This window comes from Pagrus pagrus, assembly GCF_965226575.1.
Source record: "Pagrus pagrus genome assembly, chromosome: 12".
NCBI classification, from domain to species: Eukaryota; Metazoa; Chordata; class Actinopteri; order Spariformes; family Sparidae; genus Pagrus; species Pagrus pagrus.
In genome coordinates, this window is record NC_140196.1 from 15316054 (window position 1) to 15333359 (window position 17306).

A 17306-nucleotide genomic window follows, 5' to 3' on the forward strand; every position below is an offset into this window, starting at 1 on the left:
CCGGAGAAAAGACGGGTCAACAGACAAACAAGGCATGTCACTCAGCAACCCACTAACTTGTTCCTCTCACTACGGCTATTAGCTGCACAAACCTGCAGGCACGCTAAAATTCAACTGTGTTGTTTCTAACGGGTGATGCAATGACTTAAACCAATGGGAAGTAAGAAAGAGTGCATAATACTTCGCATAAGAGTTTGCTAGCTGCAGCCATTTATAGGTTAGCTTAGCCTAGCATAAAGACTTAACACAGGGGCAAATGGTTAGCCTGGCTCTGTCTGAAGCTCACAAAATTTGCCTATCAATGGCTCTACAGCTCACAAATTAATATGTTATATCCTCAAATTTGCATGAAAACCAAAGTTGCACACTAAATAATTTATTGGCAGAGAGCAACAAGCCACAAGGACAAGACGGTTAAAGTTCCTGTTCCAGCCTGTTACATGATACAGCACATAAGTCCACGTAACTCACATACCATTGTTACGTATCTGTGTTGATTACTTAAGACACATATTTTCAAACTTTCTACAGAGCCAGGCTAGCTGTTGTCCCTGCTTCCAGTCTTGATGCTAAGCTAGGCTAATCAACTCTATGCCATCAATCTTCTCACCTTACTCTTAGCAAGTGTATTTCCCAATATTGTTAAACCATTCCTAATAGGAATAGGAGGAAAAGGAGATAAAACTGCATCATAGCTCTGTTCATGATGTATTATTAAATTAAATGAGCATTTAGCATTTAATGTGTCCCTGTGTCAATCAAAACACTGCCTGTGATTGTTTTGTGATCTTTCTGTGAAAGTTCATCACCCTGAGTTTGGAGTCAGTATCTGTACTATCTTATCCCTTGCTGCTGCCATATGGACAGTGAGAGCACACGTCTGACCAACAAGCCGTCACAAAACAAGATTTGTAAAATAAACGATATACAGCAGCTTTATCAGTTGTGAAAAATTGGGAGGATTTTTGCGGATTTTGGCTCAATTGTGGTTTACAGATTGGCCAGAGCATGGTAACATTAAATTTGCTGCAACAGAGAACAAATTTGTGATGAATGACTTTTTCTCTGTACTATTATCAAATGCACAGGTCAAACACAGTTTCAGATGGCGTAAGACCATGAGAAACTTCAGTTCAATCTGGGCAGACTAGTTAATGAAGTAAAGAAACTGTTTATTACAGCAGATGATAAGGGATAATGAGTCTTGTCAGAAGGTCTTTGGCACTTAGACTCTACAGGGAGATTTTCTTCCATGAGCAGCAGCAACAAGAAGAATCCACCCATGGAGTCCAGACACTGGTGGGGGTGGTTGATGACTCTTCTGAGACAGATCAGCTGATGAAAAGATGTAACTGCGGAGACGGGGCAGTGAAGGGAAGGTGGAGGGCACGCGAAACACAGCAGCATGAATGAACTGAGCAAGATGATAACAATTAAGGTGTGCTACTGGATAGATGTGCCTGGCTGATGTGAGCAGCTGGTATGAATTGATGGCCCCAAATAATGACAGGTAATTATGAGTGAGTATGAGTGAGAGGGGTGTTGGAGGATGGTATGTGAATTAAACTGAGCATGTGAAAGAGAAGTCTTCCTGTCTGAACTTTCGCTTGAACTTTGCTTTTGATTATGAAAAACTCTGATCACAGGAAAGAAAACGCTTTAGGCACTCGAGATAGAAAATTATATAAAAAGCTTTCCTTATACGAGGACATTGTAACACAGAGGAATATACAGCAAATATTTCTCTTTACTTTTAAATGTGGATGAGCTATAATGTGACAGTCTCCTGAATAATTTCCTTGCTTACATTGAGAAGTTGAGAAATTACACTGAAAATAAATAAAATCACTTACACCACTTGTTGAAAGTCAGACTTTAATAACAAACAAACTCATTAGCATGCAAGACTTAAAAGACTTGGACGGACTCGAACTAGATGTTTTCTAGGTGTTATGTCCCTGAAGGCATCAGCAGGAACTGCCACATTCCACCAAATGAATTACCAGCTGTATGAGCATGCATAGTACAACAAAGAGCTTCTAGCAGGAGTACTGAATGTTCTCGCATCATTCACTGTTTGGCACAAAGCCCCATCTAATGTCAGGTTGAAGGAAGCTTGCCCAGTTCAACCCTGTGGCAGCATGCTGTACCAAACAACCAGTCAAACAACCAATGCAGCCTGACAGTGACCTTAAATATACCTCCACTGGCAGGAGCCTCATGTCACAGCTGACTATACTCTAGATCCTGGAGAACAGCGAATAAATATACAACAAGGCGTACTGTGTCAACTTGGAGACGATGCGGGCTGCTTTGTTCACTGTGAAATATTAATCTTTAAATCCTGTTTGAAAAGACAGGATATGCAAAGCCTGCATAACTGCCAGGGTGACAGGTGTGTGTGTGTGTGTGTGTGTGTGTGTGTGTGTGTGTTTGCTTTTGGAAACTTGACATGAAACTATGAGTCAAAAACAAAACAAACAGTTGAACATGTTTACGTTAACATACATATTTGAAATACTAAATGCAAAAGTAACTGTTCCGCTCTTTGGACGACGGCAATAACAGACTTTCGATGCGATGGGAACTATTTACAGCAAAAGACGAGAAGACAACCTGCATGTTGACATAGTGACTCACAGCAGGGTTTTTGCTGTTTGCACTGGGTTGTTAATCACAAGAGTATATGGCCATGTGAGCGGGTGGAGGAGCAGGATCCTGCTGCAGACTGATTGACTGATTGGGGTGGACCAGTCCAGATACCCGGAAGAGCAAGACAGCAGAAGAAAAACAAGAAAAGGTGCATTTACACCAAAAATCCACACGCACACAGACTCAAACTTTGGTGAAGAGGATGATTTGGTGTGCCATAGATCATAGGACTTATCCAGGTGTAAATGGCTGTCAGGCTAGATGTGGCCCTTTGCCTGGACTTGCCTGTAGTGTGCCCATCCACGTGTTGTGGATGCCCATGTGTCAGTGGTTATGAGTCACGCCAGACAACTTTGTTTGCCCAAGCTGCAGTGACTCATTGCATACTTGCTGGATGGGACTTGGACTGTCGATCTTTTCTCATGCCTTGAGCACAGTGTCTCTTTGACTTGAGCTTTCCTAAGGTGTTCCTATCTGCGTTTTTGGCACGCTAACGTGGTCACAACCAGCTCAAAGACAACAGAACATCTGCTGAATTGTCTCCTCTTTAAATCTGCATCTCACATGTCACTCAACACTGCTTAGGTTCTTTCTGATGGCATCTGCTGTGCTGTCAGAGCACATGCAGAGCACATGCATGGGAATGATGCCCTTTCTTCTACCTTCTTATACCAGAGTAAAGTAACACACTGTTCTTGGCTCTGGTGACATGCGTGGGTGACTGTCGGAGCCATGTATCGGCGCCCGACCAAGGGTTACAGCCTAGATGGAGACAGCGTTAACCCTCACTGCTGATACGGAGACGTTATGGGTGTCTTATCTCTGCCCCGGGCTCCTTAAGTCAGCTATACACCACTTCAGCTCCAGAATTTTATAGCAACAGAAAAAAAAATGGCCATAAACATAAAATGACTGACTGATAGCTGCACTCGGCTGAAGGATGCCCTCTAATTAGTGTGTTTTATGAGCCCAGGATCCACAGTGAAAACATGTTCGTGCTGCGCCAGAGAGCAAACACTGCCTGGGAGGTCACAGTGCCAACAGGAAGCTGTGGAGTGTCCTCAGACCAAGTTCAGGGCATGTCATAGGGAGTCTCATTGTAGACTTTTGGCGCCCACATTGTGTTAATTGCATGGTTAATTGCAGTGTGACTAATGAGACAGTTTCAACGTGTAGAAACGATAAGATGTTGTGCATTCCACTGTTAATAGTACTGCTTGGCAGCGGATACGTTCTGTAGATACAGAGCTGTCACGTTTGAATGAATCAGAATGAACACGCGGTTTGTTGGACTATTAATCAGACATGAGACTCATTATTCGGGCCAAGAATCAAACAAGTCATTTTTTCCTTGGGCATGACAAGTCCCATATCAAGTCACTTTTTCCCCCTGAAGATTCTGCAGTTTTACATGCGATGTCTGTTCTTTTTAAAGAGAAAATACAAGGTATTAGCACCTCTCCAATCATATTATTGGCCAATTTGTCTAACCTGTATAATGTTAGAAGAAAAGCAGTATGAAAATTAACTGAATTTGTATTCTAATTATTGATATCTATTGAAATAAATGTAATCAAACAAAAACAAGCTGATTAAAGCTTGTTTGTTTTTTAATTTCTTCTCAATTAAAAAAAATATTCCCTCCCATCACTTTTAAACTGACAGCTGGTTTAATAAAAAACTAAAAAAACTAAACTCAGAACATAAAGTAAACACAAACAAGTCATTTGATTCATCGTGTCTCAAGTCATGTTGCAAGCCATCAAAACAGTGACTCGAGTCCAAGTCATAATTACTCACGTAAACACCTCTGCTGTTAAAGCTAGATTATGTTAGACAGTTGTTTATCAGAGTTCATTTCATCAACCGAAACTCTGACAGAAATGTATCACTGATGGCGACTTTTGAGGATAAAAGTGATTCCAATATTCATCAATGAATAAAAGCTGAACAATGATGTGAAAGGCAAACGAGTGGATTTATGTTTTATACATGTTAAGTCATGTTCACTGCCTTCCTTCCTCACCCTCTGATGTATCATCTGATGATCATGTTTTTCCTGAAGCTATAGCATGAGGCAACTAAATTAATTAATCTTTCGTGCAAAGTCTGATTTAATGACCTGCATGCCTCCACAGAAACACATTGTATATGTCTGTCTGGTGATCAGTAGAACAGTTTCCTCCCACATCTGTAAATCTCTTCTTCACATATTGAGTTAGCTGCTTGACCTGTCGCAGCGATAAGCAGCATCCACATACTGTTCCAGTTATTTCGCTAACGTTACTGTTTCTTGGAAGGAAATCAGATTTATGGACTGAAAATCCTATACAATCCCAGTGACTATTTCACAAAAAAGGAGCATCAACACACAGCTTGAACAAACCACAGACACAGGGAGGTTAGCGGCTTGACATTTCTAAACAGGTATGCAAATATTAACTTCACAACCAGTTGGTTGTCTTCCGTGTTGGTAGGAATTAATGCAGGATAAATGTTTGCTGTCAGCCATCTGAACTTCCCTTTTGATATTTGACACTAACCAAATTAATATAATGTAAATGCATCATGTAGGAAATATGCAAGTGTGAATTTATTGTTCGAGAAGTCATCAGTGTAGGGATGTAAACTATTGTAACCTCACTCTGCAGCTCTACATTTATTTTTTTTCCAAAATGACAAAAACATTTGAGAAAGTGATACCTGCTAGCTGACATGAACTGAAACTGATTTATTGCCGATATGATAATAGGTGACTGAAACTCTTGACTAATGGAACGATGACACAATAACTTTGAAAAAAATCGTCATCTCAGAAAGGAATCCCCGAAGAATTCCTCCACCGTCTCCTGTTTCACCTGCTCCTGCACGAGTGAACCCTGATCTCTGGTCCGCGACTACACAGCCAAACCTCTCAGCAAAGAAAAGCTCTTTAAATGATTGAAATATTTCAGATGCTCTCTCAGACAAAAGAAGCAAAAACAAGGGAGCTGACTGAGAGGCATGAGAGTTCCCCCTGACCCTCTGGTCAACCAGAAAGTGGGAAGGGTTAATCCCGGTTTACACTGACCTCACTCAGCAGCTCCTCAGCTCTGGAGTGATAAACATGTGTATGGAAAGGATTCCCCTCTCACCTGGTGACAACGCAGCGCCCCGGGCCTGACCCCACAGGTGACGACAGACTTGACATGACAACAGTGAGAGAGGCGTAAAGAGGAGCTGAAAAAGCCATAAAGATAAGCTCCTATCAGACACTGTATCCGTAAAAACTGCAGGGTTTGTTCAGTAAAAGTGCTTTTGATCATGGGAAAAGTTGGCTCAGGAAAAGGAAGGGAGGATATTAGATGTAATGTACAGTTGACTTTGATCCAACAGTCTTAAAGTCTCTCAGAGACAAATCTACACCTTCAAAAGTATCAGTTAACAATATCTAGAGCTTCACTTTCTTGTCTTATGATTGGTTTTCACTGGCTAGAAGTTGTCTGAAGACTGAAATAGAGAGCTCCAGGGATGACATATTTTTGTAGGCTTACCTGGAAGTTAGCGTCGCCCTCGTTCCCTCAACAAAAATGGAAGAAAATGAACATCACTTTTATGATTTTTGAAGCGTAAATGAAATCACGTGGTAAAAAGGTAACGTTAGCAGCTATAGACAAACTATTGACAAAGTTGTGAGTTGTGAAGTTAGACTTAGAATAGTTTGCAAATAAAGTTCACCTGTGAATTTTCACCAGTGAGTAGATACGTCTCTTGTTCAACGTGACGACGTATTTAATGTCGTAGAAAAAACTACAAATATCTTAAGCTTGTCTTAACCACAGACCTTATTTCAGGCGTTCAACTAAAACCTATCAAAAAAAACAAAGATGAAGGACCTGGAAGTGCAAAAAACTCACTTCCAAGTTTTAGGACTCTTCCTTGCAGGACTCTTAGGTATGCGTTGATCAGAAGTCACAATATATTTATTATTTATTGGAAAACTATTTACAGAACAGCCTCAGAACTGAGCTTCAGATCAATGTTTTTGTAGAAGGATGCTACGCTGAGCCGAAAAGACAAACAGAGAAGCCGAGTAACTAAACGATGCTGCAATCAATTTCTACAGGAAACACGCTGAATGTGAGCCACCATGAATGGGACTCACCCGAAATAGTTTCATACCTTATCTAAACTTTGTCCCTTTGAATTTTGACTGATCTGTCTCTTCAAATATTAGTCAGTTTGGCTGTTTTACTTTCTTTTCTTTCTCTGTCGCGTGCTGCTTCATGCTGAAGATGACTCAACCAAGCAAAGGGATGCCAAATCCTCAGATTAAAGACTAAGGGTTTAGACGTGCTCACAAATTTATGACGGCAAGTTTGGATCTGATTCGGTGTCCAAACTGGAATGGAAAAAAGAAAGAACTTATCTCAAATATGAAGAGAACGTGGGAAAAAAAGAAATATTGATGGCCTAAAAGAGATAAGGTTCATGAGTAAAACAAGAGAGAGATGGAGATTAAGAGCAAGAGAAAATCACACAAAAAAAATCAACCTGTTATTTATTAACCCCCTCTTTTCTCTCCTCTTGTGCATTTCAAGGAAAGCGAGCTTTTCTTCACTCTTCTCTTGCAACTGATAATATCCCTGCTATCGTTCCAGGTAAATGCAGAGTTCAAAGGATGTCAAAACTGTTTGCAAAGCACTGGGCGTGACATTAGCTCTGCAGCAATTTGTTTTTTCATTTCGGACTTATCTTTATTTCTATTGATAAGGTGAAGCTGATTCATCAGTGTCAAGGGGCTGAACTTGATCCCTTCAGTTTTAATTTTTTGCTGTGACTAATGCTAAATCTATATATTGTGTACATAGCTGTTGGACGATAGCGACTCGAGGTTTCTATTCTCAGACTGGGGTTTGTGCAATACCAATAAATCAACCTGGGACATGTTTTTGTAGTCAGACTGGTAGGTGTGTTTTGTGTTGAACAGGATTATAAAACTATTACTACATTCCATATGTGTGTTTACCTGTCTGCTCAGGTCTCATCTTCGCCCACACCCTCAGAGTGTTATTATAGTAACAGCCATATGTTCATTAAACTGAATTCATCCTCACAGCACAGACATAGAGGCATACTGTGAAGAAATGATGAATGAAGATAGACTTTTTTTATTCAAAAATTTCATTAGCCCATTCACAGTTTTAGATATCGCAGCTGGCACATCCGCAGACCTAAATCCCTTAAAAAACACAGTTTGATGTGGTAAGCGTCATGCAAATCAGCAGCAGAATTACAGCTTTCCCTCCTGGAGACACATGCAACACAGAAAACTGTCCAACAGAAGTGAGAAAACTCCTGCAAACCATTTGAGCGAGTGTTTTTTCCTGCTTTGTTTACATCTCGGAGCAATAAAACTGTAATAAAATGATCTACAGAGGAGCTCCTTGAGCGTGACCTCCCTGTAAAACGCTACCTAAGACTCTGCAAATATTTTAATGAGAACATCATAAACTAAACATGCTCTTCTGTCGACAGGGAGAGAGAAAATAAAAGAAGACTGACGGCGTTCTGTCTGCTGTTTCACAAAGCACTTTCTGTGCTGGATCGGTCTATCACTTTGTAATTATTTACCATTTACGAGGAACATCAAGTCGTGCAGGTAAGGCCAGTTGTGGGTCTGATTTTCTCACAGGCAACCACATAAAATTCCCCACAGCCACTAACTTGTGCATGTGATTTTTATGTGCTGTTTTACGTGACTCCTGACTCAACCTGTTCGTGGAGGAAACACGGGATCCGTCAGTTGTTTGATGGCATGTTGGTTTTGCAAAAGGAGACACAGTGTGTTCTCTAAAAGAGGACGCTAAAATTGAGAATCCTTTGAGAAAAGTAGCTAATAATGTGTCAGTTTTCTATTTCCAGATACAGGAGGAGTGTCAGATGAGGTGGATGGAGGTCACATCAAGCCAAACCCTTTCCTATCAGCAGCAAAACTGCTTCAGTTGGGCGTGCTTCCACACACACTCACTTAAACACACACGCACACCATGCACCTGTGCAGGATTGCGCTGAAAAGAGCTGATAGCAGAGTGAAAGAACTTGACATTTGTTTTCCTAATCACCTCCGACACCTCCTTTCTGTTTGTGCAGAGCGAGAAGTATCACAGAGCTCAACAAAGGCCCCATTTACTCACCATCCCTATTTGTCCAAGCGTGTTCCCCTCCAGCTCCCTGAAACCACAAGCTCATTATTTCATCCTCCGTAATGTTAGCTTTTAAATCCACATCAGCACACTCATTTGGTTAGAGATGGTAAATATTTACGCGGCGTGTCACAGAAACACACACGCGCAAACACACACAACTGGGAAACAGACACACACTTGCGAGCACACTTATACCCTCCCATTTGTTCAGATTTCCTTTTTTATTTTCAATTTGAGCTGGAACTGTTTCATTGCTCCTTTTGGCTCGATTGGTGAGATCTTATTGGATCATTGAAGGCCAGATTGGCCTGATTGTTTCTTTTTTGTTGCTTAGTTCTCTGCTTCTACATGCAGAGTCATTCTGAATATACAGAGTGTGTATATGGATATGTAGTGATTCTCTGGGTTGAATGATTGGGCTTGGGCTTTTTGAACTGACCACTGATTTTAAAAATAAAAGTCATGGACACTCAACTACTGTTAACAAACTTTATTCAGGTGAGAAAAATGAAAGAGACAACAATTGGGCAGACCTTCTGATTACAGGATGACCCGCTCTGCCTCCTGAGCTACAGCTGCCCCGAAGCAGGATTTTGGATTCACTTCAGCTTGAGAATCAGTTTAACTTGTTCCACCTAAAAGATATGTTCAAAAAGAACATACATTAAGGACTACATTTAAATCTTTGCTCCTCAATAAACCTCAATAAAGTGCTAAATCTACATATCTAAAGTCAAATACATGTATCATAAAGACAAAGGTCCACCTCAGATCCTCTCACATTATTAGATATCACCAGCTACATTTTGTGCTAAATGTACCTTGTGTGGAGGTTTGACTGTCGCCTCATCTGCTTCAGTTTAGCAAAGAGTTGTGAGTGTTTTATGTTCACTTTTTGGCTGCAGTATAATTTGACTGAGTCACAGCAATAGCACAATTCTTCAACAAGTTTGCCACTCAAAGATTTCTGTAGTCACTCTACTCCTATCTGAACATGGATTTCTATTTGATGCTCTACTGCAATGAAAACCGTTTTTTTCTCCTTTAACTTCTCCCTTTTCTTTTCACCATAACATCCTCTTTGTCTGTATTTTTTTAAACTTTTAATTCTGTCCAGCACCCTGTTTAATTTGCGTGGACGTGCACACTTTTAGAAACCTTTGCTTTAAACTTTTTACCATTATATCAACCACCGTGTCTCCTGATGCCCCCATGTCTTTTTTTATGAAAGCTTACTGCAGATAACATTAAAATACATGTGTGCACTGTGCACATGTATAATACAGTGCGTTATATAAAAAATACATATCTGAAAGGAATCTGTATCAGCATATAATCAATATGAAAGGACTGAGCTGGATTGGGATCAGAGGATCCCTAGTTTGACTGGAGTTAAAAGCAGTCATTTCAAACAGAGGACTTGGTTTAGGTGGGCCCCCCTGACTCCTTGGGCTCCTTGGTCTCTGCCTGGTAATCCATTATTGACTTCAGTTATGCAGGCTCTTAGCAAGTGAGAGATCACACTGACATTTTGAAAGTTTTGAAAGTCCCTCAGCTAGAGAGAAGCCTCAAGAACTGATGGTAAACACAGGTAAAACATTCTGCTGCCTATCGCAGCTGTTCGAAACATCAGGATGTGATGAGAGCATATCTCTATTTAATCAGACATTATGCAGAAAACATGTAAAACAACACATTGTAAAATCATTAATACTTCTTTTAAACAGTTAATCCGAGTAGATTCCTTTCAATTCATTCATCTCCACCCCTCCCCCCGCCTGCCATGTTGCGTCTCAGGTTGCCTGCAGTCAGGTATGATGGCCCGAGGCCTCCGGTTAAATCCCCAGCCCAGACGTCTGTACAGCCCTAGTCTGCCTCATCAGGAGTCCTGCATTGATTGCTGCTTTAGTCTCCCCTCATTGTTAATGGGAACCCTGCATTGTGAGGGGCCACTTGCATTGTGAGGGGCCTCTTGTAATATTGTCTTGCGGAGAGCTAAAGAATTGGCTGTGTGGGCACCGGGCTGCCAGCGGCTCTTGTGAGGTCTTGTTGACCTGCTGAATGGAGTCACCTGAGAGTCAATCAGGGCACCAAAATACCCCAACAGGACGGAAGAATGTGGAGGGACTGCTGCTGTCTGGATTAACAACAGTCACAAACAAGGACCAAATACAATGGGAATATGTCAGTGGAAGTAAAAAAAAATATATAAAAAACACATGAATGAGATAATAACTGACTTCAATATGGTACTAAAAGTCATCTTTCTTTAACTGTTGGGAAAACTGGTAAGAAGCCCACAGAACCACATGTGTCTAGTTTTTCTCTGCTGTCTCTTTGCTATCATGAGGTAATTGTTGAGTCATATGAAAATGAGTGTCTGAACAGATCACTGTGCTACAGTCAAGACTTAACTCATTTTGAGAAAATACTCGAAACAAGCAGGATTCTTTAAACAATTTTGAAGACTGTAAGGACTCAATTACAGACAAAACTAGCCTAAAAAGAAAGAAAAATGTTAATTCATTGATTTTCACGACTACATAAACAAAGGACTACAGTATTTCATGCTGTTTTACTTTGTTTATATATGCATGATCCTCTACAAAGCCACTTTTCTAGCTTCAAACAGTGTTCTGGGGACCTTATTTTCATCTGACCACAGCTTGTTTATTCAGTTATAGAAATGTATCAAATGTTTCCGAGTTTCTATTTATACCTTATTAATATTGTTAATATTACCTTTCTGAGTTTGAATTATTTCTTTCCAAAACTACATAGTGCACCTTCAATCTATAAAATCCTTAAGTTCATGGGTAGCTGGCTGATTGCTGAAGTGTTTTTACATCTGAATTATTAATTTCACCCAAACAAAATATCTTAGAATCTGGTGCACAAACATACTACATAGTTTAGTTTAGACATCCCCCTTCATAAACATTTAATAAATGTTTTTTCTAACACACTTTATAGTAGTTTTAATATAAGATCATTCTGGTATTTGACAGTATTGTACACAATTAAAGCAGCTACAAGGAGCTTCCATTTGTGTTGATTCTGGCGGCCCCTGTGGACAATAGTGGAATGAGCATCACCGCCTCGTGTCTATAGATCTTGATCTGGCTTTAAATGCTGTTAATCCATATAAACACAGCTGTTTGCAGGATGCAGGGCACTGAAGTAATGTATTTATTGATGGATTAATAACTATAATATGATGCTGGTGAAACAAAGGAAACTTCTGATGTATCGTACTACCAGACACTACCGTACTACCAGACAACAGAGCAGCATCTTTCCTCTGAGAGACTCCTTAATTAATCCTCAGCACTCCACCATAAAATTGTTTCTTTCTTTTTTAAATTTTTCCAACCCGGATTATGTTTATATTACTATAAAGAAATAGCCAGGCTTCTCGCTGATGGTCTAATTTGCTTATATTGCTCATACAGAGGCATCAGTATTAAACTGAATCTGTTTCATCAGTTAAAAGTTCCATGTAAGAACGTTAAATTAAATTCTCCTATGAAGACATACTCTATCTTGTAATATTACAACCGTCTGAGGTTAAACGTTCAAACGAACACTGTAAACACACAGAAACAGTAATTCCACACTCGCTCAGCTGCACGTGTAGAATAATGGAATGTACCGTGTTTGTGTTTGGACTCCACGTTGTTCCTGCAGGATGCCGTAATTAAACCATCTTATTGATATCAGGTCTCTCTTTCTCTCTGTGGCTCTGTGTTATGATTTCTCTCTTTGCTGAGCCATTGTTTCACTTAGCTAATCAAAGACTCGGCTGCTATCAGATCAGGCAACGTTTTAACATCTGTCAGCAGACCGAACCAGCCGGGCTCCTGCTAACAGCCTCTCTCTCTCTCTCTCTCTCAAAGCACGCAAGATGATGCTCAAAGAACAACTTTGAGGAGGAAGAGAAGAAACTGTGGAGCTAATTTTGGATGTGTTAGTTACTTTTTATTGAAAAGTCTGAGAGTGATATTTAAAGTTTATGCTATTGGTCCATCTTGAAGGCCTGTTGAGAAATAAAATATTTGTTACAAGTACAAACCAAGCATATCACAGCAGCTAAAGGATAAGTTCACCCAAAACTTAAGATTCAGTCATTGTCTTCCGGCCCCCATGCTGATGGAAAATCCGGTCAAGTTTCATAGTCCTTCAAGCAGCAAAACAGCCTTGCACCATTCTCCTAATCAACTGGGGACTGGGTCGAGAGATCAGAAAATTAATTTGAAAGGACCTTTATTTACACTATGCACCACCTCAGGGTGCACATTTAGTTTAGCTTTCAGCATTCAGCATAAAAGGGGTGCAAATACTGTCTTTTCAAATTAATTTGGACTTGGATTACACCGGACGAGCTGTATGGAGTCATTTTATGTTTGTTTTTGTTTTGTTTTTTTACATTTTGAAAACAAATCCCCATCTGCTTTAGCTGTTTAGGAGAATGCTGCGACACTGTTTTACTGTGAAGCTCCAGAAATGTTTTTATGGACCATGAAACTAAGGTATTTGGGTGAATTTATACTTTATATCGACAAAGTGACCTGGTACTTTTCAAATATAGGCTTCTCTGTCTTCTGTTCGACATGGAGAACTGTATTCCCAAATGTACAAAATACACATATATACAGCAGCATCTGGAAACTGAGCCCTTCATATGCAACCTTATCCTGACGGTCATGCAGATAAACCCGAGGTTACCTCTTCAGTGGAGTCACTGGAGGGATGTGTGCTGGACTCATGTAACTGAAGCTCACAGTGAATCTCGGTGGACAATGACGGTGACTGAGCCTGTTGCTATTGTTCAGCTGCATTGTGTTACATGGGAATGAGGACGGCAGGAAACCTGGCTTTTATATTTTGTATTATCACACCAGTGCTGTTGCCTTCTGGAGCACACACACACACACACACACCCCCACACACCCCCACAAACACACACACACAGACACACACACACGCGCGCTAATGCACACGTTTACATTTTAAGCAAAGAGAGCTTCACCACTTCAAAAGCTTCAATCTGTGCTCAAAGCAAATGGCAGGAGGAGGCAAATTAGAAGGGGCGCACGGGCGCTTCTTCAGAGGGAGAGGAAGCACATCGGAAGGACCTTTAATCTCCCACAACCCTGCCAAATTGAACACCCGGAGGAAATGACATCACATGGCTTGGCTGTGGCGATATCACATTGCAAAATACAAAATTCATGCCGTCCCAGATATTATTGTCCGCAGCATGACAGAGGTCATGTTTCTTGATATTATAAACTTCTCATTGAGCAGCTCCGTGGAGGTATTATGTTGCTCATCCAGGCTGACAATGGAGAAAAAGTAGTTCAATAATGATATTGAATGTTACTTCCATTAAATAGTGTCCAACAAATTGATAATGAGGTTCCATGACTTTTGTTAACGTGGTTATTGTTTGGAAGTTTGAAAGCTTTTGACTTGAGCGTCTGATGGTGGTGTGTAACATCTGTAAACATGATGTTTTTATAGTTACAGATAAACCATCAACACTGTATTAAGGAATTTAAATGAGCATTCAGAGGAAAAAATCTCAAACCTGCAAAGGCAAGGCTACAATAATAATAAAGTAATATTGTGAAATCAGGTTTTTGTGATGTACTGTGTGTATTTTTTGTTTTTAACTTTATGTCTAGGCTGTTTTTTTCTGTGTGAACAATATTAGAGAAAAAAACCCTTTGCCTTGCGATAACAATTAAGTTAACCTTGGAGTAAAGAGGTCTTAATCCTAAAACCGTATTGTTCTACACCATTAACATCCACTATCAAACCTCACAAAGAAAAATAAAAACCCAAACATGATTCTAAAATCATGGATTTAAAGGGATGAAGCGCTAGAAAGACGTTTGATGTTTATTGTAACCTTAAAAATGAGCTGCTGCTCCGGCAGCCCAGCTTAACTCATCATCTCTTTTCTTCGTGACAACCTGTAATTGGAGACTTTTTAAGCAGCCCTGAAGATGTGTTGTAGATAAGCTGTCCAGCTTAACACAGTCAAGGCTTCTCAGTGGTTTCCTTGAGGCATGGGGTTCCCGTAGGCTGCAGATTTTGCGCAGAGGTGTCATATTTCAAACATGTTATTCAAAACACATTAGAGTAAGACGACAGATTCATCTTGTAATTAGCGGTGGAGAAATGATATGAAAGGAACGTTTCATATTCAAATGGCTGCGTCAGAGCTGCTGTGTGTTTCATGTAGCCGAAGGGGATCCACGAGACCAATGAAAGGCCACCGGAGGACAGCAGTTGTTGAAGTGATTAGTGGTCACAGCATTTAGTAAAGGCAAACTCTTTAATTACAGAAAACACCAATGGAGGTAAATACTTTGTCATCTGATAGCATCTTGGGTTAAGTAACCCCCCTTCTTCTTGCATCAACACCAAACATTAAGTGCAGGTAATGAAGCTGTAGCCCTGAGGTCCCTCTGTCTCCACTCATCAAGAATGACAATAGAAGTAAACCTCATTTGAATTGTTAAAAAACATTCAGGGAATATGAAACAAGGGTGTTTTTCAGGTGGGAATTTTGATTTAACAAATGCCAGCAAACAGAATTAATCACAGTTTTGATCATTCATTCAGGTAAATTAAATAAAGTACACGAAGAAGCCTCCTCTGCTGTGAACAACACACATTTGTCACCCACTGTCAGGGTGATTTCTTGAGACTGGTAAACATCCTGCTAAACGTATAATGTGGTAGAGCTCGCTTTAACCTGCTACATCCAGCAGCAGCTCCTTTGATGTTGATTCAATTTAACATACGAGCAGGTTTACTGTTCTCAACCTGCAGTGCTCAACAGGATGTAAAAAAAAACACTAGGTCTTCAAACAATAAACAGGTGAAGCTAAAGCGAGTTGAAGCCAAAAACTATTAGAAAAGCTTTATGATACGTGGAGTAAGATTTGCCAGCTGGAGCTCCTCAGGCAGGTCTCTCCAAAGCCAAAAGGCAGCTCACCTTTGGTCTTTAACCTTGAAAGAGAAAAAAGTCTCAGGTTGCTTTAAGGAATTAATGGTCCAGAAAGAAAACCAGTGTCAAATGAAGCAGCAATGACACAACAATAATTGATTCATCTTTCCTAGTCAAATTTAAAACACAAGAAGGGATATTGAAGGGTCATTTCTAATTAAGGTTAAGATTGTGGTTTTGGTGAAATGTTAATAAAGTTCACATTGTGTCTCGTGCCTTAAGGTAATGCTTAATATTAACATCCCTTGTAATAAGTGTTATTGATGATGATAAGAGCATTACTAACACATTTATCGAGTTTAACTAACTTACTTTAAAATGGCTTTATTAGCAGTTTACTATGAACATATAAACAGATAAATGTCATATCAATTTTTACATACATTTTTATGTACACAAATAATTTTGAAATAATATATCTACAGAACTTGTTGAAAGTTGCAGAATAAAAGTATCTCTTTTCCTTAAAAACATCATGATTGTGAAGTAATAATTTTTTTTGTTAATCTCTGTGTAGGAATCATGACGGTTGGTTCCAGTTTCTAAAAGGTTTGCGAGCCGATTGTATAACGATGTCGGAATCACGTGGTATCTGTGTTTCATCTGCACAAAGACTGTTGGTAGTTGCCAGTTTGAGGGGAAAAAAATGGAAAAATGGCTGATTTTCAACCTACAGTATGTACCCAGCTAGTGTTAGCAACGTTAACGTTTAGTAGCTAGCGTCAGCAATGTTAACAAGTGCAACAAACTGGCAACCACTTGAGGGGGTAGATGATTGGAACAACCAGTTGACGTGAATGCAATGGAAGAGGGGAGACTCCTATCAGTAACACCTTTAACTGTTATGTTGCCATGTTATGTTATAAGCACATAACACGGCCTTATAACCTATGAGCTAACACTTATTACAAGGACTTTAATATAAGCATTGCCAACTTTATAATCAACCAAGACCACACCTTTTCTAAACGTGGAGAGTGCTGCTGGTGTTTGAACATAACTGTAAGTTTTATCATTTTATCATGTTTTAGTTTCTGGATATTGTTTTGCAAAAGTTGATATTACAGAGAAAATAATTAGAATAATTGGTCATTGAAACTTTTGCAAATGTTTTAAGTATGTGACTTGGCAGATGGAGGGAGTGAAAACAACGCTTTCATTATCCAGGTGGCGTCATGTATCTTACAAAACATATCTGCGGTTGAACATTTGTAGTATATAAACCATCACTAGCTGACAGGTTGTTTGCGTAGAGGTTTCCAGACATCTGCTTTGATTTGCTGCCACTCCAATACACTGGAGGTGTATTTGTTTGTGCTTCTCACGGAATAAAAAAGAAAAAAGAAAAAGAAAACTGCACATGCAAAGCGTCTTCGCAGGAACCAGTTTATTGGTTACCACAGGTTTTTTCATAAAAAAGGCATTGCAAGAACAAAACAACAAAC